Source organism: Schistocerca gregaria, chromosome 3 (assembly GCF_023897955.1).
Source record: "Schistocerca gregaria isolate iqSchGreg1 chromosome 3, iqSchGreg1.2, whole genome shotgun sequence".
NCBI lineage: Eukaryota > Metazoa > Arthropoda > Insecta > Orthoptera > Acrididae > Schistocerca > Schistocerca gregaria.
In genome coordinates this window covers 495,436,558-495,464,469 of record NC_064922.1, presented here as the reverse complement: position 1 = coordinate 495,464,469, position 27,912 = coordinate 495,436,558, and the positions used below count along the sequence as shown (strand labels likewise).

General features: G+C 39.4%; 1 protein-coding gene across 5 annotated transcripts in view; it reads right to left on the bottom strand.

Annotated features, from left to right (window-relative positions):
- The window catches only part of LOC126354140 (uncharacterized), a 170,220-nt gene extending 143,113 nt beyond the window's left edge, over window positions 1-27,107 (bottom strand). Inside the window, exon 1 of one of the 5 annotated variants that reach the window (XM_050003540.1) lies at window positions 26,754-27,107. The gene's annotated coding sequence lies outside the window, so the exon portion shown is untranslated. The remainder of the gene's footprint in view (window positions 1-26,753) is intronic. The other 4 variants (XM_050003543.1, XM_050003544.1, XM_050003539.1 and 1 more) reach the window with 4 other exon arrangements.
- Between the last annotated feature and the right edge of the window lie 805 nt (window positions 27,108-27,912).

The following is a 27,912-nucleotide window of genomic DNA, read 5'->3' as shown; positions in this document are numbered from 1 at the left end:
TGCCTTCCGTAGTTTGAATCTTGTATTTAGCTGGCAGTAGTGGCGCTCGCTGTATTGCGGTAGTTCGAGTAACCAAGATTTTTGTGAGGTAAGTGATTTGTGAAACGTCTAGGTTAATTTAGTCAGGGCCATTCTTTTGTAGGGATTATTGAAAGTCAGATTCCGTTGCGCTAAAAATATTGTTGCGCTAAAAATATTGTGTGTCAGTTCAAACACAGTCTTGTATAATTTTTCAAAGGGGACGTTTCATATGTAGACCCTTAGCCGAGGATACCTCACTGGAATCTTCTGATTTTTTCTTCTAGTTTGTGTAATTACTGTAGCTTTTGTTTATTGCTAGCGCGTAATTATAGAGAGAATTTGCTTTGTAGTTGTAGTTTTTCATTGTTGTACAGTAAAACAGTTGTGGCATGCATGTAGATATGCACCAAGTATTTCGCAGCTGCGCTTGCAATTAACTAGATATAATTTTCAGTGCTTTGTTAATGTGTTCTCTTATTTTTCCTCTTCAAAGAGTACTTTTCTGTGTTATCGTGTGAAATATTGTGACAATAATGGCGTGTGAAAAACGTAACACTAGGCTCCATAGTAAACTGAGAAATAATAGTGACGACGAGCGTAGTGAATTAACAGACATTCAAAGTAGTAATTTGGTAATTGTGTATAGGGAAATGGAACGGGCGGCAAATAATGTGTAGACAATGAAACAAGTAGTGAACAGGGAAGCATTATCGATCGATCGGTCAGCAACAGCTCGCCTCAGGATTCCGAAGTGACAGAACACAATATTGCAAATACTGTAGACTTAGGTTTTGGGTTCTCACCGTTTTCTCAAATGAGTCAAGACTCATTTTCTGCTTGTCATAATGTGAATGTTACCGGTGAAAATGCACTGCCAAAAAGCATAGAGAAACAGATTCCAGACACTAATACATTATTATAGCAATTAATGCAACAATTAGAACAAAACCAGAGACAAACAGAGCAAAAGCTTCAAAAGTTAGACACAATGGAACAAAATCTTCAAAAGTTAGACACCACACTTGAACAAACACGTGAAGATTTAACTACAGAGTTTCATACAATCGAATAGAAATGTCAAAAAGTCTGTAATGACGTAAAACACAAATTTGTGAGCATTTCCAACCTATTTTTTCGCGGCATGAAAATACATTACAGAATCACGAATTAGCCATAAAAGAACTGCATACTATTGTTCATGAAAATCACGAGACCTTGCGGGCTAAAATTGACTCAGTTTGCATCTACCGATTCGGTTACGCAACTTGCAAAAACTCAGGAAAACTTAAAGGACACAGTAGATACGATTTCAACACAAATGGACACTCTCAAACTTGGTTCAGAAAAACACACAGAGGAAATAATTTCACTATCGGCTAAAGTAGCCGAACTTTTAGATCAGTTCACTAACTTACCTACAAAGGTAGATGATGGTCTGAATGACACAAGACCTGTAGCCTTCACTGACACTGAAGAGCTTGAACAAATTAGAAAATTCAAACAAAATTAAATCAAAATACTGTACAAAAGAGAAATCCGGGAAATACAAGATCAATTGGCACAAGTAATACAAGAATTACATATTTCAGAGGACACTCGCGCTCCAGTAAGGGGAGAGGGACATAGAAATACGGAACAACCACAAAATAATAACACAGGGCACTTCGGAAATTATGAAAGAAATTGGCAAGATACTCCGAATTTTGAGATTGAACCGCCGAAACGACGTAACAATGACCGAGATGCGACTCGCCGACAGGATGATTTTGACTATAAGCTGTTCATTACTACACGTAAATTCAAAACATTTAAGAATTCCGGCAACGACATTCATCCACAAGCGTGGCTCCATCAATTCTCTCATTCTTTTCCTCCCAACTGGTCATTAGAGCACAGATTAGAATTTATGTGTGGCTACTTGGAGAATGAACCAGCTGTAAGAATGTGATCGGTCATTCACTATTGTCACAGTGAAGGAGAATTTTATCATGCCTTCCTCTCAGCATACTGGACTCAAGATACAGAAGACCGAGTAAAACATAGCATCATTATGACGAAACATTTCGAACAATCTGAATTTTCCAGTCTTGTGAAATATTTTGAAAACATATTGCACAAGAATCAGTACCTGTCAAACCCATACAGCCCCTCAGAACTCATCCGCATTTGCTTAATCTATTTGCCTGAACATTTACGATATACGATTTTGGCAGGACGTTGCAAAGGCGACATTGTAGCTTTTCAGGGACTCTTACAAGAATTAGAAATTGACACTGATAATTGCGGAACGTGAAAACAGGAACACTACAATTACAGGTCACATCCGTCACAAGTCCGCGATGGAAGAAATAATAACTGTACACGACAAGGCTATTCTTACAACGCAAATCTTGGACAAAACAGACACCACCCATATGACAACCACTGGCAGAGTAATAGTTACAGAGAAAGATAGCACTTCTGTAATTATGAATATGACAGACATAACCATTGAAACAGACAATATGGAAACCAAAACAATTATCGTCAAGGGAGACAGAATAACTTCAGACGCAACAGTTCAGCGCGCAGTTACGATTGCGCTAGAAATTCTCCACCACATGACTGACAAACAAGATACTACGTAAACTACCGACAAAACGACAGACCTGAATTCCATCAGAACAGAGCAGGGCACTCTCGACAAGTTGAATTTGTAGAAGTTAGGTCTCCTAATTCCAATAACGACGCACGCGAACAAAGAAACAGACAATGACCCTCACTGCAGGTAGCCACGTGCGCCGGCTGGCTCAGAGAAAAATAACATAGACGCTAACCTTAGGAAAAATTCCGGTATTCTTTACGGACGTATACAACATGATAATTGCTTTGAAGCTGAAACTCTGCGCACTAGGGAGAGTGAAGGATTACACTACATTTCACATGATAAACTTTATTGAGAGATAATCTGTTTTTTATTTTTGTCGTTGCCATATAACTTTTCGCTTTACATTAACTAGTATGCTTTGTCAGACTTAGAATCTGTTAACATGCAACAATGTTTGAAGTTAAATATCCAGTCAAGAACCAAGAGAACTTATTTAGACAGTATTTACGAGTGCATTGTTATATGAACAGACGACACAGTGTTATTGTGTGTGTACATTCTTGCTTGTTAGTTTGCACGATTACGTAACGACTATAAGGCTGACATACTTAGAACATGTACTGGTACTGCTAATGAGATTTTAATGCAACATTTTGGTTTACTTGAAAATACATCCTAGATTTAAAGTACTTTCTGAGAGATACCAGATGACACGGTGGTCAGTTTATTTGACAGCTACACGATTAGATCACGATGCTACTAATATGTGACACAATTTACATTGTTGCTTTTGCGATATATCTGTTTCATATCTGCACAGTTTTTCTGTATTATTCTGGAAAGTAAAACAAGTTTTAGTACTAACTTTTGTGGTACAGCTACAATGTGAGAGCCTTTTCCGTAGCACAACAATACGTTACATTTCTCTAACACAGAATTACACAGCTACCTGATCATTTAACTGAGAGAGACAAATATTTATTTTACTACATCAGTGACAGATGTTTACGTCATTACACAGTTGGATAACTTCACACTTATGAAATTGTATTTTGTCTGTACTTTGTGAACTGTTCATATTTTTTCGGAGCCATTGTGATACTGTGAGAGCTTTGAATGATCTATTTGGTATGGGATCATGATTTTTAAAGTACGTTTGAGGTAGATGACACTTTTGACATGAGCAGAGAATTTTTTTAGGTTTTGAAATTTTTGGAGGAAGCTACAACGATTTTGAGATTTGATTCATGTGCTATGATGTTATTATTATGACAACGATGTGTATTATGCTGTTGAGGTATGTTTATGATTAACTACGGGATTATGCTATATGAGGAATCTGATTATGCTATGTATTTATTATGATGAAATATTGAAGACGCGTTAATGAATATGTAAATGTGTAATAAGGCAAGGAATAAGGAGTATTGGTTAGGGACTCTGACTTGTGAAAAAGGATGTTGGAAACCGAGAATCGTACTTTAAGAGTTATAAAATGTGTGTATATGCGTGAATGTATCACTATGCTGGCGAAAATTTTTTGGACACTGTTATATTTACAGGATTTTGCTTCTACAGATTTGCAACGCAAATTCTCGACCTGTGAAATTTTTATAGGAGGCTGTCACTGTAGTGAAAACTGGTGTCGTAAATATTTCGGTAAGAAAGTTAAGTGACCACCTTCACGTAATGTGTCTTGGGCACCCAGCTGCGCCACAGTCGTCTGGAAAAAAGCATTAGTGTGTGCCTTTCAGAGGCACAGGTGCAAAAAAAGAGTCCATTATCCTCACTATTGACATTCCTTTGTAGAACTCATCGCAAATACGACACGCTCAAACTTGAAAACATATGATTATACTGTGGAGCTCTTAATTTATGATATTTACTAAAATGCCTAATGAAACGATGAGAAACATTTTACATCTGTTGTCTTTCTAGTTGAGAGATTGCTTATTTTGTTTAATATCTACGTTCTAGCTGCACTGCAGCATTGTTTAAAATAAAATTTAATGGATGTACTAATATAGTTATTTTATGCCTACAGATCCAGTAAAAAAATGATTTTATGATCTACTTCCAAGAAACGAGGGAACATAAATAGACATTTCCCTTCACAGGAATTGCATAAATAATTTTCTTTTCAAGTAGTTGGTAATTTCTTTTGTATAATAAGTTGTCGTGCACCACTTTAATGACATAGACATTAAAATGTGAATAGAGATTTTCCTTACCAGCATTGTTGTCTTTAGTCTACTATTTTTTCTGCTTGTGGGTTTGTCATGATTAGATATAAGTTATTGCATTTGCTGTTGCTATTTGACAGGCATTGCGCTACTAAATTTCACTTTGTTAAGCCAGTTTTAGTGCTGATTTATTTTTCTTGTTTGCTGCATATTGCCTTATATGAGTTGTAATTTTGCAATTGCTTTGCTAATTTATATTTTTTTGCTGCTTGCTTTGCCTATTTGAATTTTTTTGTCATTGCTGTTTGTGTTAATTGTTTTGTACTGCTGCATTGCCTCGTCCCTTCGTTTAGCATCTGAGCTCAGTAGATTTAAGTTATCTTAAGAGGGGTAGACTACATAAGAAAATGAGTTGTCATGAATTGAAAGAAATGCATTGAGAAGCTATAAGAAAATGCTTTGGCCAAAAAAGGATATTGAAAGAGGATATTAACAAAAAAGTAGCGTTTAAGGACAACAGGTTTAGGTAGGATTTTCTTGGAAATAAATGACGAGGTAAGATAATGGAAAATAAATAATGAGGTAAGAAAGATGTGAACATATAAATACAGAAAGCATGCCTGGATAGGATTTTTTGATGGAAAGAAATGTTGAAATAAGACGAAAGATCCATGGAATGAAGTTTTGGGTTGGACTGCAGTACCAAATGTTACACTGAAAACAAACCCTGTCCTGTCCTTTCGTATTATTCCGCTATGTGTTTGTGTACCCTTGTGTATTTGTGTTCTTCCTGTATTTATGTGTTTAGTTAATAAGATTTACGTTGTAGACTTTTTCTAATACTCAGCTACATTCAGTATGATGAGGAATACTGTTATCCTCAAATATAATTTGCATTATAATATGTTATTTAATTTGTAAAGATGCTTAGACATTATTTATTCTGTTTTGTTTTAATGCTCATGTGTGAAGTTGATGTGTCGAAAGCTATTGTGATCTTTTATGTATGTACTTATGTCATAATTACTGTAGCACTGATGTATATGTTATTTCGATTCTTTTGTAATGCCTGTATTACTACAAATGTTATCTGTATTGTTATGTTCTTTAATGATGTTTTCTGTACCTTTGTAATTGTATTCTCATGTTATAAAATTGTAAAGGACACCAGTTCATCAAATTAAGTAACTTGTAAGCATTCATTTTACTGCACACATTTCTGTTGGTCATAGTATATGCACAATATATGAAAAAAGAGGACTGTTGGCGTTTGCACGTGTGTTAATAATTCAACAAGGGACTGGTTAACAGCAATGCTGGTTCCTTGTGAGTGAACAAGTGGTGGTTGATGGACTTGCTATATTGTCCACAAGACTCTTCGATGGTGATTGTGCACCTGCACAGTCGCAACAGATGGCTGCTAGCCATCTCCACAAGGACTACAGTGGGTCTACACCTTTGATGACTCACCAATACCATTATCTCTACAAGGACTGCAGTGGGTCTGCAACTCCGGTGACCCACCAGTACCATACTCTCTACCAGGACTACATTGGGTCTGCTCTGTGATGACCTACCTACCAATATTCTTCAAAACTTCGACTGACTCTGCTGTGGGTTTGCTCTGTTGTGGCCCATTACCTGTCTGCATGTCAAGAGTCAGCACTGTCTTTCCGTTCGAAGGACAACACTACTTCTTCAAGATTGCATGGAAATTCACTACTTTCGTGTACATTTTCTTCTACTGCTCAGACTTTGAGAAAAAAACACTGCAATTTTGCTGTGATGAATGATCAGGACTGTGAGAAAATTTTAGCTTTTGACCAACATTGTATTAATAAGTGTGTGCATTTGATATCTTTGTTATTGTAATTATGAAAAATTTTGTCAAATCATTATTGGCCACTGCCCAAAACAATTTGTAAAATTTTTGTGGGGAGCATGGGGGCAATGTAAGTAGGCTGGTTAGGTTCTTATATTGGTAACGCCGCCGCCACGTAGCGCTCTGTATGAAAATCACCGGCTGTACTGTGTGCAGTCTGAGGCTGGTTGGCATTGTTGTAATACTCGCCATTGTAGCGTTGGGCCATTGGCTGTTAATAGCGCGTAGCGTTGCGCAGTTGGAGGTGAGCCGCCAGCAGTGGTGGATGTGGGGAGAGAGATGGCGGAGTTCTGAAATTTGTAAGACGGGATGCCATGAACTGCTATATACATTATGACTTTTGAACACTATTGAGGTAAATACATTGTTTGTTCTCTATCAAAAGCTTTTATTTGCTAACTATGCCTATCAGTAGTTGGTGCCTTCCGTAGTTTGAATCTTGTATTTAGCTGGCAGTAGTGGCGCTCGCTGTATTGCGGTAGTTCGAGTAACCAAGATTTTTGTGAGGTAAGTGATTTGTGAAACGTCTAGGTTAATTTAGTCAGGGCCATTCTTTTGTAGGGATTATTGAAAGTCAGATTCCGTTGCGCTAAAAATATTGTGTGTCAGTTTAAGCACAGTCATGTACAATTTTTCAAAGGGGACGTTTCAATTTCTTTGTTGCAGTTGTTTACTTCTAATACCTTTATTGCAGTTCTTTCTTGCCAATTTATTGTTGCAGTTGGTTATTGTTGATTTTTCATTACAGCTGTTCATAGCTAATTTATTAATTTCAGAAGCTAGTAGGAAATCTGAGACCATCCAAAGAATTCTATGTCGATAACTTTTTGTGAGGATTCTGCTCATTGTCCGGGTTGTAGGGCATTTAGTGGTAAGGACTGTGTTTGATATTTCTTACGACTAGGGCCACAAAAGTGTGAAGCATGCCCAATATTTACATATCCATAACAGAACGGTATAATATAAAACAAGCAAAAAAAAAGAGACTTCCTTCAAGTTGTCAATAAGTGTGTCCATTTCAAGGCCCTGTTTCTAAGTCAAGATGTTTACAGTAATAATCATCTATGTTCGAAACACTGTGACACAATATCAACAATGACAAACTTAAGGGGAGATATGGTAAAGTAGTAAAGTACCAGCGGTAACAAGTGACAGAGTAACAGTGTTTTAGGGTAAGGGGGGGGGGCAGAAAGAAAATAAGTTCAGAGACTTCACAGACTGCTTTAAAACGACATTAACGTCGATAAAACAGACAACCAGAAAACAAATTTTAATATACATAATCCATGCAAACAGTCCCTAATTGAAACTGAAGATTTTAAGACACTGACAGAATAATCATGTCCACTCAGTTGTAATTCACCCAGTGCAAAAAATCCCTTACCCTTATCACATCAGGATAGAAAAGAACTGAGGGGTTAGTTTAATGAGCCGCTTTTTTGTGTTAAAGAATTAGGGTCGAGCAACCCAGCTGACATAATCTGCCTCTATGAACGTCATGTAACCACTGGTATAGATTTGTTTAATGTTACAGGATAAAGTTAGCCTCTTACTTCTGCAGAGAAAATATGGAGAAAGAAGGAGCCGCCACATCTATCAGAAAATATTTTAATTTCAGCAATACTGATATTAATAAATTTTACTCAGAGCAGCACTTAGAAGCTTTTGCAATGGAAGTAGCATTTCCTAATAAGTCCTTTATATACAGATCACCTTTAGGAAACTTAAAACATTTTCATAAAAATCTGGAAGTTCTATTGTCCCATCTTGTACTAAAAAAACAAAGCAATAATAGTTGAATGTAATTTTAATGTGAATTTATTGAAAACCCCTGCCACTCAACAGTTATTGCAATCAATAGTATTACCATTCAATTTAATTCCTACTGTGAACTTTGCAGTTAGGATATGAAAAATGCTCCAAGACTGCTTTTGACATTATTAATGTACACAGCTTTAGGGAGAAAGGTCACATCACAAAACCAGTAGTAAATGGGCTACCTGAGCATGACATGCAACATCTTATGTTAAATTTTGAAAGTTGTAGGGATATAAAATTCATTAATTCTGAGTAAAAGGAAGGTAATAAATCAGTCAAAAATTGAGAATTTTAGGAGACTGCTCGAATATATGAACTGGATAGATGTTTACAATATTTCTGATTCAAATGTAAAATGCAAAGCATTCATTAATGGAGTTACTTCCTCATTTCGAAACTATTTTTCCCTGAAGGTAACTCTAAGCAAACATAAGTATAATAATAAGCCACAGATTACACAAGGAATAAAATTATCATGTAGGACAAAAAGAAAACTGTATCTACTATCTAAGAGCGGCTCTGATGTTAGCAATGTATGCATTACAAAGAATACTGCAAAATAGTGAAGCAAGTAATTCAGAAATCTATACAACTTTATTATGAGAAAAAGATAATTACATTAGGAAATAAAATTAAACCTGAATGGGATATAGTGATCAAAAAGATAGAGGGCCAGAAAGAAGAGGACAGATAGCTCTAAAAATAAAGGAAACATTTATAACATGTGCCCATAGTGCTGTAAACCTCTTAAATAAGTACTTTATATCTGATGCTGATAGCTTGAAGTTAACATGTTCAGTAAATAGTGCAATGAAATAGCGGAGACCAGTCACTATACATAACTTCAGTAAAGTGGAAATGACATTCACTTCACTCAAAGAACTATCATCGATGTTAAAATCCTTAAAATCAAAGTACTCTAATGGATTAGATAACATATCAATGAAGTTAATAAAAGAATGTTCATGTGAGTTGAGTTCTGTCTTGAGTTATTTGTATAATCAATCTCATATCAACAGAACATTTCCACACTGGCTAAAATATGCTGAAGTTAAGCCTGTTTATAAGAAGGGGGATAAAGAAATATTGACAACTATGGACCAATTTCACTTTTGCCAACTTTTTCAAAAATATTTGAAAGACTGTTTTCAAGCATCTGCATCTACATCTACATCTACATGATTACTCTGCAATTCACATTTAAGTGCTTGGCAGAGGGTTCATAGAACCACAATCATACTGTCTCCCTACCATTCCACTCCCAAACAGCGCGCGGGAAAAACGAACACCTAAACCTTTCTGTTCGAGCTCTGATTTTATTTCGATGATCATTCCTACCTATGAAGGTTGGGCTCAACAAAATATTTTCGCATTCGGAAGAGAAACTTAGTGACTGAAATTTCGCAAATAGATCTCGCCGCGACGAAAAACGTCTTTTCGTTAATGACTTCCATCCCAACTCGTGTGTCATATCTGCCACACTCTCTCCCCTATTACGTAATAATACAAAACGAGCTGCCCTTTTTTGCACCTTTTCGATGTCCTCCGTCAATCCCACCTGGTAAGGATCCCACACCGCGCAGCAATATTCTAAAAGAGGACGAACGAGTGTAGTGTAAGATGTCTCTTTAGTGGAATTGTTGCATCTTCAAAGTGTCCTGCCAATGAAACGCAACCTTTGGCTCGCCTTCCCCACAATATTATCTATGTGCTCTTTCCAACTGAAACTGTTCGTAATTTTAACACCCAGGTACTTAGTTGAACTCACAGCCTTGAGAATTGTACTATTTATCGAGTCATCGAATTCCAACGGATTTATTTTGGAACTCATGTGGATCACCTCACACTTTTCGTTATTTAGCGTCAATTGCCACCTGCCACACCATATAGCAATCTTCTCTAAATCGCTTTGTAACTGATACTGGTCTTCGGATGACCTTACTAGGCGTTAAATTACAGCATCATCTGCGAACAACCTAAGAGAACTGCTCAGATTGTCACCCAGGTCATTTATATAGATCAGGAACAGCATCTTCTTAAGCATCTGACTGCAAATAATCAAGTGACAGTTTGGGTTCCTTAAGGGTTCCAATACAGAGAAGGCTATTTACACATATGGTGAGAATGTACTTAATTCATTAGATAATGAATTAGAGGCTACTGGCATTTTCTGTGGCCCTTCAAAAGCCTTGGACTGTGTGAAGTCTCTTAACTAAATTAGAATATTATGGTTACTGGCAGCACTGGAAAATGGTTCGAGCCTTAGTTACTAACAGAAAACAAAGGGTGTCATTGCAATATGCTGTGGAATAAGTGAGCAGACTTCATCTGACAGGGAATTAATTATATGTGGAACTCCTCAGGTTCCATCTTTGGCCCATTGCTTTTTCTTATGTACATTAATGATCTCTTATCTGTTACATTGCCAGATGCTAAGTTTGATTTGTTTGCAGATGATACGGACAGTGTAATGATCAGCAAGTCAAGTATAGACTTTGAAATGGCTGCTCAAATTTTCATTGATATTGATAAATGGTTTAAAGCTAATTCACTGTTATTAAACTTTGAAAAGACCTACTGCAAGCAGTTATAACCTGTAGGAGATTTCCTTCCAGTATGTGACTAACATATGGAGACATACAGAGAGAAGAGGTTGACAATGTTAAATTTCTGGGATTACAACTTGATGATAAATTCAGTTGGAAAGGGCATATCTACCAAAGACCTGCTGAAGCACCTAAACAATGCGAATGATTTCAGATATAGGAGATATAAAAACCTTGCATACTTTGATTACTTTCATTCTATTATGCCATATGGGATCGTATTGTGGGGTAACTCATCAAACCAAGCAAACGTTTTTGAGTGCAAAAACATGTAATAAGACTCATTTGTGGTATAAATCCAAGAACATCATGTACAATCCTGTTCAAGGAACTGGGTATTCTGACAACTGCTTCTCAGTATATTTATTCTGTAATGAAAGCTGTTGCAGATAATATGACTCTATTTCCAACTAATAGCTCAATACAAAATATCAATGTTACAAATAAGAACAATTTACATAAAGATCTAAAATTACTTATTTTGGTCCATAAAGGGCTTCAATATTCAGGAACACACATTTTCAATAAATTGCCAGCAACCATTAAAAATATGGTTTCAGATAAACACAGTTTAAACAGAGTTTGAAAAACTTTTTAGTAGGCAATTCCTTCTACAATATAGATGAATATCTTAACAGGGACTGTTAGACCAGTTTAAATAAAAAGTCTATTAGATTTCAGTTTTGGCAACACTTGGTCACAACAGTCAAGATTAAGTATTCTGTGTATGATAAATTTATTGAAAGTGGATATACAGACAGTGTATTAATTCTGTTAACATTAGCAATTCCAGTCCATTCTGATGTATTCACCTATCTTGACAATCTTCTGACAAATTATCAGGGAAGTGAGTAACATATTCAAACAGTCTTTGTTTGTAATGTATGTATTTTCTGACATGTTCCACATCCATGAGAATCGTCTCATTTTTTGATCTATGGAAAGAAAACTGAATGAAACCTAATTTGATTTCTAAAGCAATCAGGTAGGAGTCTCCTAAGGAGAGGAAGAACTACATTCCCAGAATCAGATAGCTACATAGGTATGTGTTAGTCTTGTTAAGAGACTGTGGTCAGTGAAATCAAGTCACAACCTGAATACATCAAGGTAGTGCAGAAAAATTACTGAAGCTGACGGAGAGTACACAGAAGAAAAACTGAGAACACTTCTGAAAGTAAAAATTGCATCTTCAGAAAAAAAGTGAATCAAAGGAAGCTTGTACAGCTTGGCAGGAATTTTTCTTAAACATTAATTCAGTTGTAGACACATTATGAATCCTACAATGAAAAAGTAGAAGTTTGAATAATTATTCCAGAGTCATCCAGAACCATTCCAATGAAAACTATTTGGCTCCACATTCCACCTGCATCAAAATACATGGCGGACAAAACAAGAAAAGTAAGGTCTGGAAGAGGAGTGTTTGGAAAATAAGATCACTATAATGGTCATCCTAAAAGAAGCACATGTTCAAGTAGCAGTCATTTTATCTGGAAGATAAGTGGGACTGTTCTCAACTACAACAGTTGTAGGAAAGTTAAAAGACATGTGACCCACCGCATTAATGAAACATTCACCATATTATACAGTGGAAGATCAAAATTTTAAGCTCTATGATCTGAGGCCTACAAAACCTAGAGAGGTCCGTTTCTGTATGTAGTCTGCAAATTTTGAACTTTGATAACTTAAAAGAACTTAATTGAAAACATGATGTATGAATCCTTGATTGGGCATGTGAAGTCTTTAGTTGTGTGTGACGTAAATCAATAGACCTGTTTGTTTCAGGAATGTTTTGCCTGCACTGTAAAGGCAGTGATTTATTTATACATTTATCCTGGGAAACAGCAGGTGACCCTTCGAAACTTATGTATGCAGCATGGGAGCAAACTAAATTCATTCAGAAAACTATTGCCATGGACACCTTCATTGACGATTTTAGAAAATGGACAGTGAAAAGAATAACACATCAACATCTGAAGAAATTATAACAGTCATCTTCATCATAATAGTCATCATCATTTAAGACTGATTATGCCTTTCAGCGTTCAGTCTGGAGCATAGCCCCCTTATAAAAGTCCTCCATGATCCCCTATTCAGTGCTAATATTGGTGCCTCTTCTGATGTTAAACCTATTACTTCAAAATCATTCTTAACCGAATCCAGGTACCTTCTCCTTGGTCTGCCCCGACTTCTCCTACCCTCTACCGCTGAACCCATGAGTCTCTTGGGTAACCTTGCTTCTCCCATGCGTGTAACATGACCCCACCATCTAAGCCTGTTTGTCCTGACTGCTGCATCTATAGAGTTCATTCCCAATTTTTCTTTGATTTCCTCATTGTGGACACCCTCCTGCCATTGTTCCCATCTACTAGTACCTTCAATCATCCTAGCTACTTTCATATCCGTAACCTCAACCTTGTTGATAAGGTAATCTGAATCCACCCAGCTTTCGCTCACATACAATAAAGTTGGTCGAAAGATTGAACTGTGCACAGATAACTTAGTCTTGGTACTGACTTCCTTCTTGCAGAAGAGAGTAGATCGTAGCTGAGCGCTCACTGCATTAGCTTTGCTACAGCTCGCTTCCAGTTCTTTCACTATGTTGCCATCCTGTGAGAATATGAATCGTAAGTACTTAAAACTGTCCACCTGTTCTAACTTTGTTCCTCCTATTTGGCACTCAATCCGTTTATATTTCTTTCCCACTGACATTACTTTCGTTTTGGAGATGCTAATCTTCATTTATGATCTAGCTCTGAAATATTACATTGCAAACTTTCAATCGAATCTGCCATCACAACTAAGTCATCCGCATATGCAAGACTGCTTATTTTGTGTTCACATATCTTAATCTCACCCATCCAGTCTATTGTTTTCAACATATGATCCATAAATAACATGAACAACAGTGGAGACAGGTTGCAGCCTTGTCTTACCCCTGAAACTACTCTGAACCATGAACTCAATTTACCGTCAACTCTAACTGCTGCCTGACTATCCATGTAGAGACCTTTAATTGCTTGCAAAAGTTTGCTTCCTATTCCATAATCTCGTAGAACAGACAATAACTTCCTTTTACAGGCTGCCTTGAATGTGTCATTCCACCAAGCTGTTTGCTTCATCCTACTTTTGCACACTACTGTTTCTAGACATTCTTTAGCCACTTCTAGTACTGTGTCCCTGTACCTTGTCCATTCTTTTTCCAATGACTGTGACTGACTACATTCAACTAACTGGTACCTTTCTGAGATTGCTGTTATGTACTTGTGCCTGATTTCCTTATCCTGAAGTTTCTCAACTCTTATCCTCCTACATATGGACCTGACCTCTTGCACTTTCGGCTTCACAATCCCAATTCCACTGCAGATTAAATAATGATCAGTGTCATCGAAGAATACCCTGAATACACGTGTGTCCCTCACAACCTTCCTGAATTCCTGATCTGTTATTATATAGTCAATGATAGATCTGGTTCCCCTGCCTTCCCAAGTATACCGGTGAATGTTCTTATGTTTAAAAAAAGGAGTTTGTGATTACTAAGCCCATACTGGTACAGAAATCCAAGAGTAGTTTCCTGTTCCTGTTGGCCTCCATATCCTCTCCAAATTTACCCACAACCTTTTCATACCCTTCTGTTCGATTTCCAATCCTGGCATTAAAATCACCCATGAGCAGAACACTGTCCTTGTCCTTTACTCTAATAACTACATCACTGAGTGCCTCATAAAAACTATCCATCTTATCTTGATCTGTCCCTTCACAATGCGAATATACTGACACAATCCTAATTTTCTTGCCAGACACTGTCAAATCTATCCACATCAGTCGTTCGTTTACATACCTTACTGCAACTACGCTGGGTTCCATTTCTTTCCTGATGTAAAGCCCTACACCCCATTGTGCTATTCCTGCTTTGACTCCTGACAGGTAGACCTTGTATTCTCCCACTTCCTCTTCTTTCTCACCCCTTACCCAAATGTCACTAACAGCTAAAATGTCCAGCCCCATCTTACTTAAAGCCTCTGCCAACTCTACCTTCTTCCCAGGGTAGCCCCCATTGATATTAATAGCTCCCCATCTCATTGCCATTTGTTTGCCAAGTCGTGTCTTAGGAGTCCCTGGTTTGTCAGTTAGAGGTGGGACTCCGTCACCTCCAAAGGTCCGAGGCATTTTGCTGTGATTGTTGGCAGCATCATATTTAAAGTATCGGGGAAGCAGGTTGCTAGCATTACTTGCCCCGATTCCCATTGAGTTTTACCCCTAACGGGGTTGAGGGACTAACCGGTGGATTTGGTAGTCTTTGCCGTATGAGCACAAAGGTGACCACGGCTCAGAATATGCCCGAGATGCCCAGCCTTATTCCAAAGTAACTGGTATCCCGACTGTCGGGACCACTTACTTGGCCACTCATACGTTGCCCGTGGTTCATGAACTAGGACATGACTACAGGAACCCACACCATGAAGCACAATTATAACAGTACATTACAATTATAACAGTACATTGCAATTATAACAGTACATTGCAAAAATGAATGGACGAGAACAGACTAAAAATTACGTTTCATGCTTCACTCTGAGTCTGCCACAAGAAGTACAAGGTTATCACTGGAGTAATGACCAGGTTCTGATTTCTGTGGAAATGGCATATTTTCAATACAAACTCAGAAGTGTTGCTGTTGTAAATGACAACATAGGAGATGATTCAGCACATGCATTTTTAGCAGTCCGCAAAATTGTAATCACAGGCAGGAAAGATCATCAATATTTCAGATGATGCTCCTAGTCACTTCCAAAATTGTTACCAACTGCTTGAATTGACTGAGTCACTTCTGCCAATGGATTGCGTGTATGCCACTACTAGTTATGGGAACTGGCCTTTGATGACGCAGAAGGCCTCCTGAAGCACCATGCTTCAAAAAATAATCTTTCCAATCTACATCTACATCTACATTTATATTCCGCAAGCCACCCAACGGTGTGTGGCGGAGGGCACTTTACATGCCACTGTCATTACCTCCCTTTCCTGTTCCAGTCGCGTATGGTTCGCGGGAAGAACGACTGTCCGAAAGCCTCCGTGCGCGCTCTAATCTCTCTAATTTTACATTAGTGATCTCCTCGTGAGGTATAAGTAGGGGGAAGCAATATATTCGATACCTCATCCAGAAACGCACCCTCTCGAAACCTGGCGAGCAAGCTACACCGCGATGCAGAGCGCCTCTCTTGCTTAGTCTGCCAGTCCAGTCCAGGTAAAACAATTTAAGATGTCGAGGATTTCACAAGAGTGAAAGAGACATTTACAGGTCTCATCGTGTTTCTCAAAGAAGAAATTACAGAATTCTGGCAGAAGAGTCGTCCAACCAAGCTACTCCTGTGAAAGGAATTCAGAAGATCAATTTCTGGACTCAAATTGATGGGTGACCTTATATTGTATGAGCTTTGAAGAGCAAAACAGAAATTTGTCTGTCCAAGACCTCAGAAACAGCAGAAGAATATCCAGATTCACAACCTGCTATGAGGAATGTTTGTCGCCTGTGTGTATGATTGTGCCAGGTGGATTGCCGAGATTATAGATATCAGTTATGAGTTAAATGAAATCGTCGTGAACTTCAAGATACCAAATGGACCAGCTGTTGGATGTAGGTTTCCAGCTGTAGGGCAGAAAACCACCACCAGTGCTCACTTGTGGGTCGGCATGTTTTGAAGATTGTGGGTACTTCTGTTCCTATTGGTTCAACAGGAAGGCATCCCTTAATGTCAAAAGAAGAACAAGTTGAGCACATGTTTAATTTGCTGAACAGCTAATTTCAGTCCTAAGCCGAATAGGGTATATCAGCCTCATGGATCTTCTGACACTATCCACTGCATAATTCATATTGATGCAGCTGCTTCATGAGTCAGCCACAACCAACCAAATCAATCACCTTGTATGATTAGAAATCGGTAATCAAATTTCTGTAGCATGATAAACAACCTACATATGCTTTGTACTTATGTCGCCATTCCACCTAAAGACACCTATCTAAGGACGAAATTTAGCGGTGTAAGTAGCACTTACATCGTATCTTGACAGGTATATTGCATTCTTGAGCAGTAAAGCGATACATACTCCTAAACATCAATCTGTTTGCAACGTTAGGTATCATTGACTGACTGATGAAGTGCTCCTGCTACAAGGAGCATGCTGTGTGGAGTTCCGTGTTCTGGACTATCTAACACACCTAAAACTTCGTTACGAGAATAGAAGCAAAACATTCTCTACTTATTATCATTTATAGAGCATTTCCACTGATTCCTCTGCAAAGAAGGAGCGTGACGCTGACATTTGTCAAAAATAATTTGGTGTGTAGTTCCCATACGATATACAGAGGCGCAATTGTAATTTTCAGCGGGTGTAGTATTCTATTCAATAACCTCAAGCTGTTCGAACCGAAATTTTATTGCTATCAGAGTAGTTTGACACAATTGTTTCTTGCTGTAACCTAGCGATGTATGGAGTTACAAGTAACAGATTACTACAATGTGTTTTACACAGTGTTGTTTTTTAAGGACACTTTATAACTTTGATAAGTGAGCTACCAAGTCGTAAATAGTGTTGGAGTTTATGCACACTACACAGTACTCCACGTTTAGATACAATGTAACCATCCTCTTTATGTAGATCCAAATGTGAGGGAGGTTTATAAACAGATATTTCTTGTGTTATTTAACCTAGTATACGTGGCTGAATACATTATTTTATACAAGCACAGTAACATGTGATAATTTTCAATCGCTATTCACCGTAAACGATATTTTGCATATCCGAGTTATATCTAAGATTTTTCCATATCTGGTGTTTAAAACAATTTACAAGCCCAGCTTGCACACTGGCGGTGGCTTATAGTAATAGAACGTCTTATAGTCAGACATTTTATATCATTCGTAAGTCAGCTACCAAATCAAACTAATGGCTATTTACCAGAGACGCTACGCTACGGTACAAGCTTGTAGCACGGGGACGTACTGTAAATGTGTAGCTCCACCATGGAGATATATAAACAGACGCTTAATACTATTTTCTTTTGTCAGGAAGACACATATCAGAGCATTTTATAAGGTGAAGAGCTATCTGCCCCAGCTTCGCATGGATAGCACAAACTACACTCCTGGAAATGGAAAAAAGAACACATTGACACCGGTGTGTCAGACCCACCATACTTGCTCCGGACACTGCGAGAGGGCTGTACAAGCAATGATCACACGCACGGCACAGCGGACACACCAGGAACCGCGGTGTTGGCCGTCGAATGGCGCTAGCTGCGCAGCATTTGTGCACCGCCGCCGTCAGTGTCAGCCAGTTTGCCGTGGCATACGGAGCTCCATCGCAGTCTTTAACACTGGTAGCATGCCGCGACAGCGTGGACGTGAACCGTATGTGCAGCTGACGGACTTTGAGCGAGGGCGTATAGTGGGCATGCGGGAGGCCGGGTGGACGTACCGCCGAATTGCTCAACACGTGGGGCGTGAGGTCTCCACAGTACATCGATGTTGTCGCCAGAGGTCGGCGGAAGGTGCACGTGCCTGTCGACCTGGGACCGGACCGCAGCGACGCACGGATGCACGCCAAGACCGTAGGATCGTACGCAGTGCCGTAGGGGACCGCACCGCCACTTCCCAGCAAATTAGGGACACTGTTGCTCCTGGGGTATCGGCGAGGACCATTCGCAACCGTCTCCATGAAGCTGGGCTACGGTCCCGCACACCGTTAGGCCGTCTTCCGCTCACGCCCCAACATCGTGCAGCCCGCCTCCAGTGGTGTCTCGACAGGCGTGAATGGAGGGACGAATGGAGACGTGTCGTCTTCAGCGATGAGAGTCGCTTCTGCCTTGGTGCCAATGATAGTCGTATGCGTGTTTGGCGCCGTGCAGGTGAGCGCCACAATCAGGACTGCATACGACCGAGGCACACAGGGCCAACACCCGGCATCATGGTGTGGGGGGCGATCTCCTACACTGGCCGTACACCTCTGGTGATAGTCGAGGGGACACTGAATAGTGCACGGTACATCCAAACCGTCATCGAACCCATCGTTCTACCATTCCTAGACCGGCAAGGGAACTTGCTGTTCCAACTGGACAATGCACGTCCGCATGTATCCGGTGCCACCCAACGTGCTCTAGAAGGTGTAAGTCAACTACCCTGGACAGCAAGATCTCCGGATCTGTCCCCCATTGAACATGTTTGGGACTGGATGAAGCGTCGTCTGACGCGGTGTGCACGTCCAGCACGAACGCTGGTCCAACTGAGGCGCCAGGTGGAAATGGCATGGCAAGCCGTTCCACAGGACTACATCCACCATCTCTACGATCGTCTCCATGGGAGAATAGCAGCCTGCATTGCTGCGAAAGGTGGATATACACTGTACTAGTGCCGACATTGTGCATGCTCTGTTGCCTGTGTCTATGTGCCTGTGGTTCTGTCAGTGTGATCATGTGATGTATCTGACCCCAGGAATGTGTCAATAAAGTTTCCCCTTCCTGGGACAATGAATTCACGGTGTTCTTATTTCAATTTCCAGGAGTGTATATATGGTCTGGCGTAGCAGTAATTTAGTTTAAGAGATTGTGTGTGCGTGGGGGCAGGAGGTAGTAATACATAGAATTATAATAAAAAGTCAGGGAAGAACTTTAGGTTATTCGTCATCAGGGAGTGCTCGCGATATTTACTTATACAAAACTGTCCTAACTCAGTCTCCAGATAGCTTCTCTTTAGTCCCGCATATTCAGGCCAGCTGCCCCCATATTCAGATAATTTATTACGGTTACAGGGTAATCTGTCAAATATTAATCTGATAGATCATTGTCGTCGTCCATAACAAGTTTTATGTAATTGAACTTTCAGTTCCATATTCGATAGGTTACCGTGTATCCTGAAGACGGGCATCTGGCCCGAAAATGTTTATTTGAATATAAAGGAAAGGGATCTGGTGACTGAATATGGTTAACGAATATTGTCATTGTTACTTAAATTAAACGAATTAAGTGGCACACGCTACTTGCTGGTGTACTGCTGAACCTTAAGACGTAAGAGGACTGCCCAATCGCTACACGGTAGCAATGCGAGCCGTCCGTGAAAGCCGTCGCGCGTAAGCGGCTGCTCATTTATCGATGGGGTTGGTCGCGCCAGACAGCCGCGGGTATCAAAATCCCTACAGTAGGTCCTGAGAGCGGCCTCCACGTACAGAAAAACACTGTGGAGGTCTGAAATTCATCATATTTCGTCCACTTAGCACCAAATATTTGTAAAATATACAGAATTTTCGGAAATTCCTGTGACGAACTTGTGGGATTTGTAAAGGAGAGTGAGTATGTAATTTTTTAATAGGAGCCCATGTCTGGGAACGTACCGCTTCCGTTCTACGATGGCTTCAGTTCAGGTGCTTAACGCATCCACTTCTGCTTGCGGAAATGAATCAAGCGCGACGCAGTACAAGAATTAGGTAATAGTTCGAAAAAAAAAAACCAGAAATGAACAGTCTTTTATCACAGTTTATACAAAGTACAATTTACGAGATGTGGAGACAGAGGAAGATCTGCAGGCACGAGTTCTGGCAGGTGAACTAGAAACTGAAGACTAACCAAGTGGGATGGAGAGTGTGCACTAGAACATGCTTCGTAGGTACAATGTCTGTAACGAAGTTGGTGGTCACCTCAGCGAGCCTTTGTTGTAATGCTTCTGTGCTGTTCTGGACGTATAGTACGGTGGGTTCTTTTTGTTTTGGCATAGTGTAACACCATAATGCACATAAGCGATAAATTGATGTTTCGTTATGTTTTCTTTCGAACTGTTATCTAATAACTGTACTGGGTCTCACCTGATACAATTCCGTAAGCAGAAGTGGAGGAGTTGCACATCTGAATCGAAACCGTTGTAGAACGGAAACCGTATATTTCCGGACATGGGCTCCTTTTCAAAATATTATTTATTCACTTCTCTCTACAAGCCTTAAAAATTTGTAACGGGAATTTCTGAACACGCTGCATACACAAACCCTCCTCGTGAATCAAAATGTATGTAATGATGAAAACCTTATCATAATTTGTAGAGTTGTTCCAGAGTTTAGCCTCCATATAGGCAGAAAAAGGTGGCGGGGAGATAAATGTGTATGGAGTCTGGTAATAATAATTTCAAGTGGCTCAATGTCCTGGTGCAAGTCTGGCAGTTGGGTGTCAGTTCGGCGACTTGCGTCTCCCTACCGTGTTATCCAACTAAGAAAAGACGACTGACCACATGGAATGCAAAACACGTTTCATTTCTTGTGAATCTCCAAATCATTGGGAGGTGATGGTTAAAAAAAATCCGAGCCCCATCCGGGATACGCCCCTCTGACCTTACAGTTACTGAACACATGCTTTACCGCTAGACCACCAAACCCAACTTTCAACCAACTTTCGGAAAGTGGGACTCGCAGTTTTACATGGTCTCCGAACCTCGTTTCACTTCTGGCAAATGTCCACATAATTGAGAAGCGGATACTAGATAAAAAGAACAGTGATAAATCCAAGGTCCTACTCCGATCCTGCGACTTTTCTGCACTAGACCACCAGACTCGACTCAGTTTCTTCTAAAGGTTCGCTGCAGTCTGGGCTTCTGGCGGCCCTACGCTAGACGGCAATTCCTTCGTTTTTACAATGGCGACGGCCATTAATTCATCGTACTTAGCCAATTTCGACGGAATATTTTTAAATCATATGCACTAACGTTCCTCACGGATTAGTATATCGATTAGTCAAAATCGGATCTAAATCCGTACAGTTGTTCTTGAAATTAACTCTAAATACAGACATAAGCGAACAGAGAACTTCAGTTTCTATAGACAGAGGTCACCCAGTCTTAAATGTCTATGTCACATCATTCTATTTAAAACATTTACGTGGTTACCACTGCTCTGTGTAGTAGAACAGACAGTTTGGTTAACGTTTATTCTAGGACTGGGGAGTTGTTCTATTTATTTATTTATTTATTGTAGTTACACAAACATCTACAGACTGTTAGGACATCCATAGTAGCTCACCCAATTGCTGCATCCTCCAAAACACCAGTTAAACACCATCACACAGCTGCTGTTCTGTACGTTATTCGATATTTAAATGGGCATAGAGTGTTGGCAGAAAGTAGAGTGGAACACAAAGTAAATGCTCTCTTCTGGTATTATATATATATTAGAGGTAGCGGAGGCGATAGAAACAACACATGTAAAATTTGTATCCCGTACTTCGGTTGACCTATATTGTTCAACTGAACAACAGGATACTAATTCTAACGAAAACGAAGAAATCGACGTACGTTAAATTTGTATCCCGTGTTGCAGTTAACCTATACAGCTCGGCTGAAGTTCGAGATACAACCTATTATATGTGACTGAGGTATTCTATGCTAACGTTACTTCCATCCCTTTTTTTCCCCTTTACATTCCCCAGAAGTACTAGGACACAAACAAGCGATATCCTTGACATTAAGGTCGAAATATTACTGCCCTTGATATACAGGGTGTTTCAAAAATGACCGGTATATTTGAAACGGCAATAAAAACTAAACGAGCAGCTATAGAAATACACCATTTGTTGCAATATGCTTGGGACAACAGTACATTTTCAGGCGGACAAACTTTCGAAATTACAGTAGTTACAATTTTCAACAACAGATGGCGCTGCAAGTGATGTGAAAGATATAGAAGACAACGCAGTCTGTGGGTGCGCCATTCTGTACGTCGTCTTTCTGCTGTAAGCGTGTGATGTTCACAACGTGCAAGTGTGCTGTGGACAACATGGTTTATTCCTTAGAACAGAGGATTTGTCTGGTGTTGGAATTCCACCGCCTAGAACACAGTGTTGTTGCAACAAGATGAAGTTTTCAACAGAGGTTTAATGTAACCAAAGGACTGAAAAGCGATGCAATAAAGGATCTGTTTGAAAAATTTCAACGGACTGGGAACGTGACAGATGAACGTCCTGGAAAGGTAGGGCGACCGCGTACGGCAACCACAGAGGGCAACGCGCAGTTAGTGCAGCAGGTGATCCAACAGCGGCCTCGGGATTCCGTTCGCCGTGTTGCAGCTGCGGTCCAAATGACGCCAACGTCCACGTATCGGCTCATGCGCCAGAGTTTACACCTCTATCCATACAAAATTCAAACGTGGCAACCCCTCAGCGCCACTACCATTGCTGCACGAGAGACATTCGCTAACGATATAGGGCACAGGATTGATGGCGGCGATATGCATGTTGGCAGCATTTGGTTTACTGATGAAGCTTATTTTTACTTGGACGGCTTCGTCAATAAACAGAGGCGCATATGGGGAACCGAAAAGCCCCATGTTGCAGTCCCATCGTCCCTGCATCCTCAAAAAGTACTGGTCTGGGCCGCCATTTCTTCCAAAGGAATCATTGGCCCATTTTTCAGATCCGAAACGATTACTGCATCACGCTATCTGGACATCCTTCGTGAATTTGTGGCGGTACAAGCTGCCTTACACGACACTGCGAACACCTAGTGGTTTATGCAAGATGGTGCCCAGCCACATCGCACGGCCGACGTCTTTAATTTCCTGAATGAATATTTCGATGATCGTGTGATTGTTTTGGGCTATCCGAAACATACAGGAGGCGGCGTGGATTGGCCTCCATATTCGCCAGACATGAACCCCTGTGACTTCTTTCTGTGGGGACACTTGAAAGACCAGGTGTACCGCTAGAATCCAGAAACAATTGAACAGCTGAAGCAGTACATCTCATCTGCATGTGAAGTCATTCCGCCAGACACGTTGTCAAAGGTTTCGGGTAATTTCATTCAGAGACTACGCCATATTATTGCTACGCATGGTGGATATGTGAAAAATATCGTACTGTAGAGTTTCCCAGACCGCAGCACCATCTGTTGTTGACAATTGTAACTTGTGTAATTTCGAAAGTTTGTCTGCCTGAAAATGTACTGTTGTCCCAAGCATATTGCAACAAACGGTGTATTTCTGTCGCTGCTCGTTTAGTTTGTATTGCTGTTTCAAATATACCGGTCATTTTTGAAACACCCTGTATGTCTACCATATTTTGTTCTCTCTTGTATTCCTTTGTTTCTGAGCACTCTTCTCAGCTGTTACATCTGTGTAATAAATGATCTATGGCAGATTCTGACGTCATTGGTCAAAGCCTTCGAGTTTATCCCGTTCTTCAGTAGACCTGAACACCGGGCCCTTTGTCAGCAATCTCTCTTAGCCGTACTACCAGCACTGCAAAATACACTTCAGCTATACAGCTCAAGTGGAGCTATATGGTTCGAATGGAAACAGCGATACGAATATGCGTCTTTCATGATCTCATAGCTCACGCAACGGGAGACCATAAGTTCCTTCCTTTCTATAGCTAGTGAACGATAAGAGCGATTGCTGAAGAATTCTGAAGAATCTTAATGGTTACCAGAAGAAGAACTTTGACTATTTACCGGAAAGAAAGCGAATCAAGTTTTGCAAATAAAGTTTGCAGCTGTAGTGGAGATGAAGATACAAAACGCGACCTAAAACGAATACTGTGAAGCAATCAGAGCTAGTATAGCAAAATACAGTTCAAATGACTGCGATACGTATTTATGAGTAGTATACTGATCAGCTATCACAAGAAAAAATTTAACTTTTTATCGTAAAGAAAACATTTCGAGTTTCGTAAAAAACTGTAGTTGTTGTGGAGACCATGATACACAGTACGTATTTCCAAAAGAAGCTATAAGCAAAATGTTTATTAAATCTATTAAGTATGAGAAATCAAGAGAATCATAAACGTCTATAATTTGTTTCTCAAATATAGCAGATATTTAAAAATAAATTGCCGTAGAAACCAATGAAAAACACTACAGAAATAAAATTCAAAACATGAAACAGAGTCTAAAACAAACAGTTGCGAAACTCTGTAGGAAAAAAAAAGGGAATGCAACAGTTCGACAGCTAGCAGGCATTAAGAGAAGAATGTCATGACTTAAACTGAAAAATTGCTAAATTTAATTATGTTACTTTCATATTTCGCAATCACTAAACATGATAGTGAATTTCATAGAAGGAATAGGAAAATATATTTATACCAATTTCCCCTCTCAGTTAACGTCAACATACAATAATAAAATCTCAGTGCAACGTAGTACAATATACATGGTTCACAGTAGCATAGTCGCAGTCGTTTCAGAGAAAACCCTGTGAGACGAGAAGTGGATTGTAGTCTGACATGTTTCACTTAAAAAGGAACAGATTACCAATATATCCACGTGCGCGGCACATACTTTCTAATGTTTTGTACCGACTGTAATTCGTTTCAAGAGTTTATATGCCGATTTCAGAGTCCGGAGTCATTTTAAAACATTCACAAGTAGGCACGATTTTTACATTCCTGGAGATTAGCTGCTACATCTTAATAGCACCCTTTTGGCTTTATAATTAGCTCTACACCTTGCGTGTACCTGTCATGCTCCTCTATTCTGATTCACAGATGTCAAAATGCATATTATGTATGTTTTCATGATCCCCTTTCCTCCAGCAAGTCTATCTGGGACGCTTTCATGTTTTTAATGTGCAAATCTCGAACTACAGTTGGCACATGTTCCATATGTGTAGCACAAACCGAAATTCCTGTTCACTTTCGGCTACCTTTGCTGTATTATCAGTTAATCATATTGCGCTAATTTTCTCTCACTGCTAAACAATAACAGTCCTTCACAGACACCAAATGCAGCCGAAGATGCTACAATTTAAAGTGCCACAGTAAACCCCCAAAAAGGACCTCATTTACATTTTAAATTAGCTTCTCCATTGCATATACAAAAAACACAATCGTGTCGCAGTGAGTTCATACATGCCAGCCGCTTGGTGGGCCTGCACTAGCGAAGTTGCAGAAATACAGTGGGAATTTCGTGACTCATGTAGGACGCTGTAGACACCAAGAAGTGACGTCACAGCAGCCATGACCATTATGTCAAGGTCAAAGCAGACGGCTAGAATCACAAATTACTCTTGGTCTTAATGTTTAAACTGTTGTTAATGTCCTAGTTTTCCTCTGCTTACTTTAGAATACACACGCGCGGCAAGTAACGAATGCAAGACTGTCTGTTCCAGTTCGCACATATTCCGGAAGAACGCTACCACTGCTTTTAGGTAAGAGTTGTTCGCTTCCCTTCCGTCTAGCTTAAGAAATAAGTCTTAGCCTAGAGTCGAACAAATTTAAATCTGATAGGGGTTGCAACTGCTACTTGATTTCATATTACGATACTGATAACGTCTCGGTGATGTAAATGTGATTCAATTCTTTCTTTCATTCCGTCATTTTAAGTATTCAAACGACTTGACTGTTTCAACTGCTATTTCGAATCTCCTATGTCTTTTAAAAACAAATAGTTGTTAACTTCTGACATGGTAAATTACATGATTTCAAATTAGAAATAGGCACCGTAAAACAGGTTAATAAGTTACTAAACAGGAATCTATTTAGCTGTTACAGACTCTATTATGATTTACAGTGTACCGTAACTGTGATAAGAAGAAACTCTGCAAACGTTAATACGATTGGACAGTTCTAATCACTGTTGAAAGCACCGCGCATCACTGTTGTATTTGGAGATAAATTGTTGCAGCGTGGCACTTACCTTCACGATGACTGAAGAATTTTCTTATAGAGTTCTCTAGCTTTTACGTATGTTTGTTACTACGACATAAATTTATAACGGAGTGATGATTAGAAAACCATTGACTCCGCTTCTTGACCACAGTACGCCTCCTTTCCCTGTAATGCACGTACACGAGAACGGTATAGAATGTGCTCTATGATACGCATTATTGTTCTACAGCACTCTTGTATGTATTCGCCGGCATTAGAAAAAAAATATTAAAACTTTCTAAAAATATAATTCGTCGCTGCCAAGCATTCATGCCAAAGCAGATAACAAAAGCCTTCCGGTCTTCAAAGAGTAAGCAACTGAACAATCGATTAGTGCTGAAATGCCTGCAGAAAACAAGCAACTGGACAACGTCTCGATTAGTGTTCAAATGTTCAAATGCCTAAAGGAAACAAAGCATGTGTGTGTGTGTGTGTGTGTGTGTGTGTGTGTGTGTGTTTTACGCAAGAAGTCCTCCTCCTACCCGCCAATATTATACTGAATATTATCACCATTCTGTGTCGACAGCAGTTAGTTGGTAAATGGTAGAATCGGAAAGTAAAACCGCTCCTGCATAATGCAGATGATATCAACGAAAAAGTGAAGTCTAATGCCATATGTGTTTGTCGCTTTCAATGTAATATTCATCTGCGTTTTGGTAATTACGATAGCTTACTGAGTAAGAGCAGAACTTCATGCGTTCTGATTGCGTACGGTTCTACATCCGCCCTACGATAGCACTCTCTTAAGAGAAGAACTAAATACTGAATTTTCTGTTCCTTTACTAATAAAATTACCTTCAATTCCGTTGTCTCTAAACTTCATAAATATGATTAATTGAGAAAATACCTCCAGAGTAAGTAATTTTTGTTGCGTATGATTTCTTAGACGGAAAGGTTAACGTATTTTCCATACTATCAAAGAGGATAACGCAACAGATTATAGTAATGATTGTGTAAGATGGGTCTTCATTTTCAATACAGATCCAAAAATAATTGTAATACTAAATCAAAAAGTCAAAACAACTTCAAGTTATACGTCGATCTGTGGTAGAGTACATATCCAAAACGAATGTTAATAATACTTCCCTGACTGCTGACGGTCTTCTCTTCAAGAACGTTTCGCTAAATTCTTAAAAATATGGAACTTG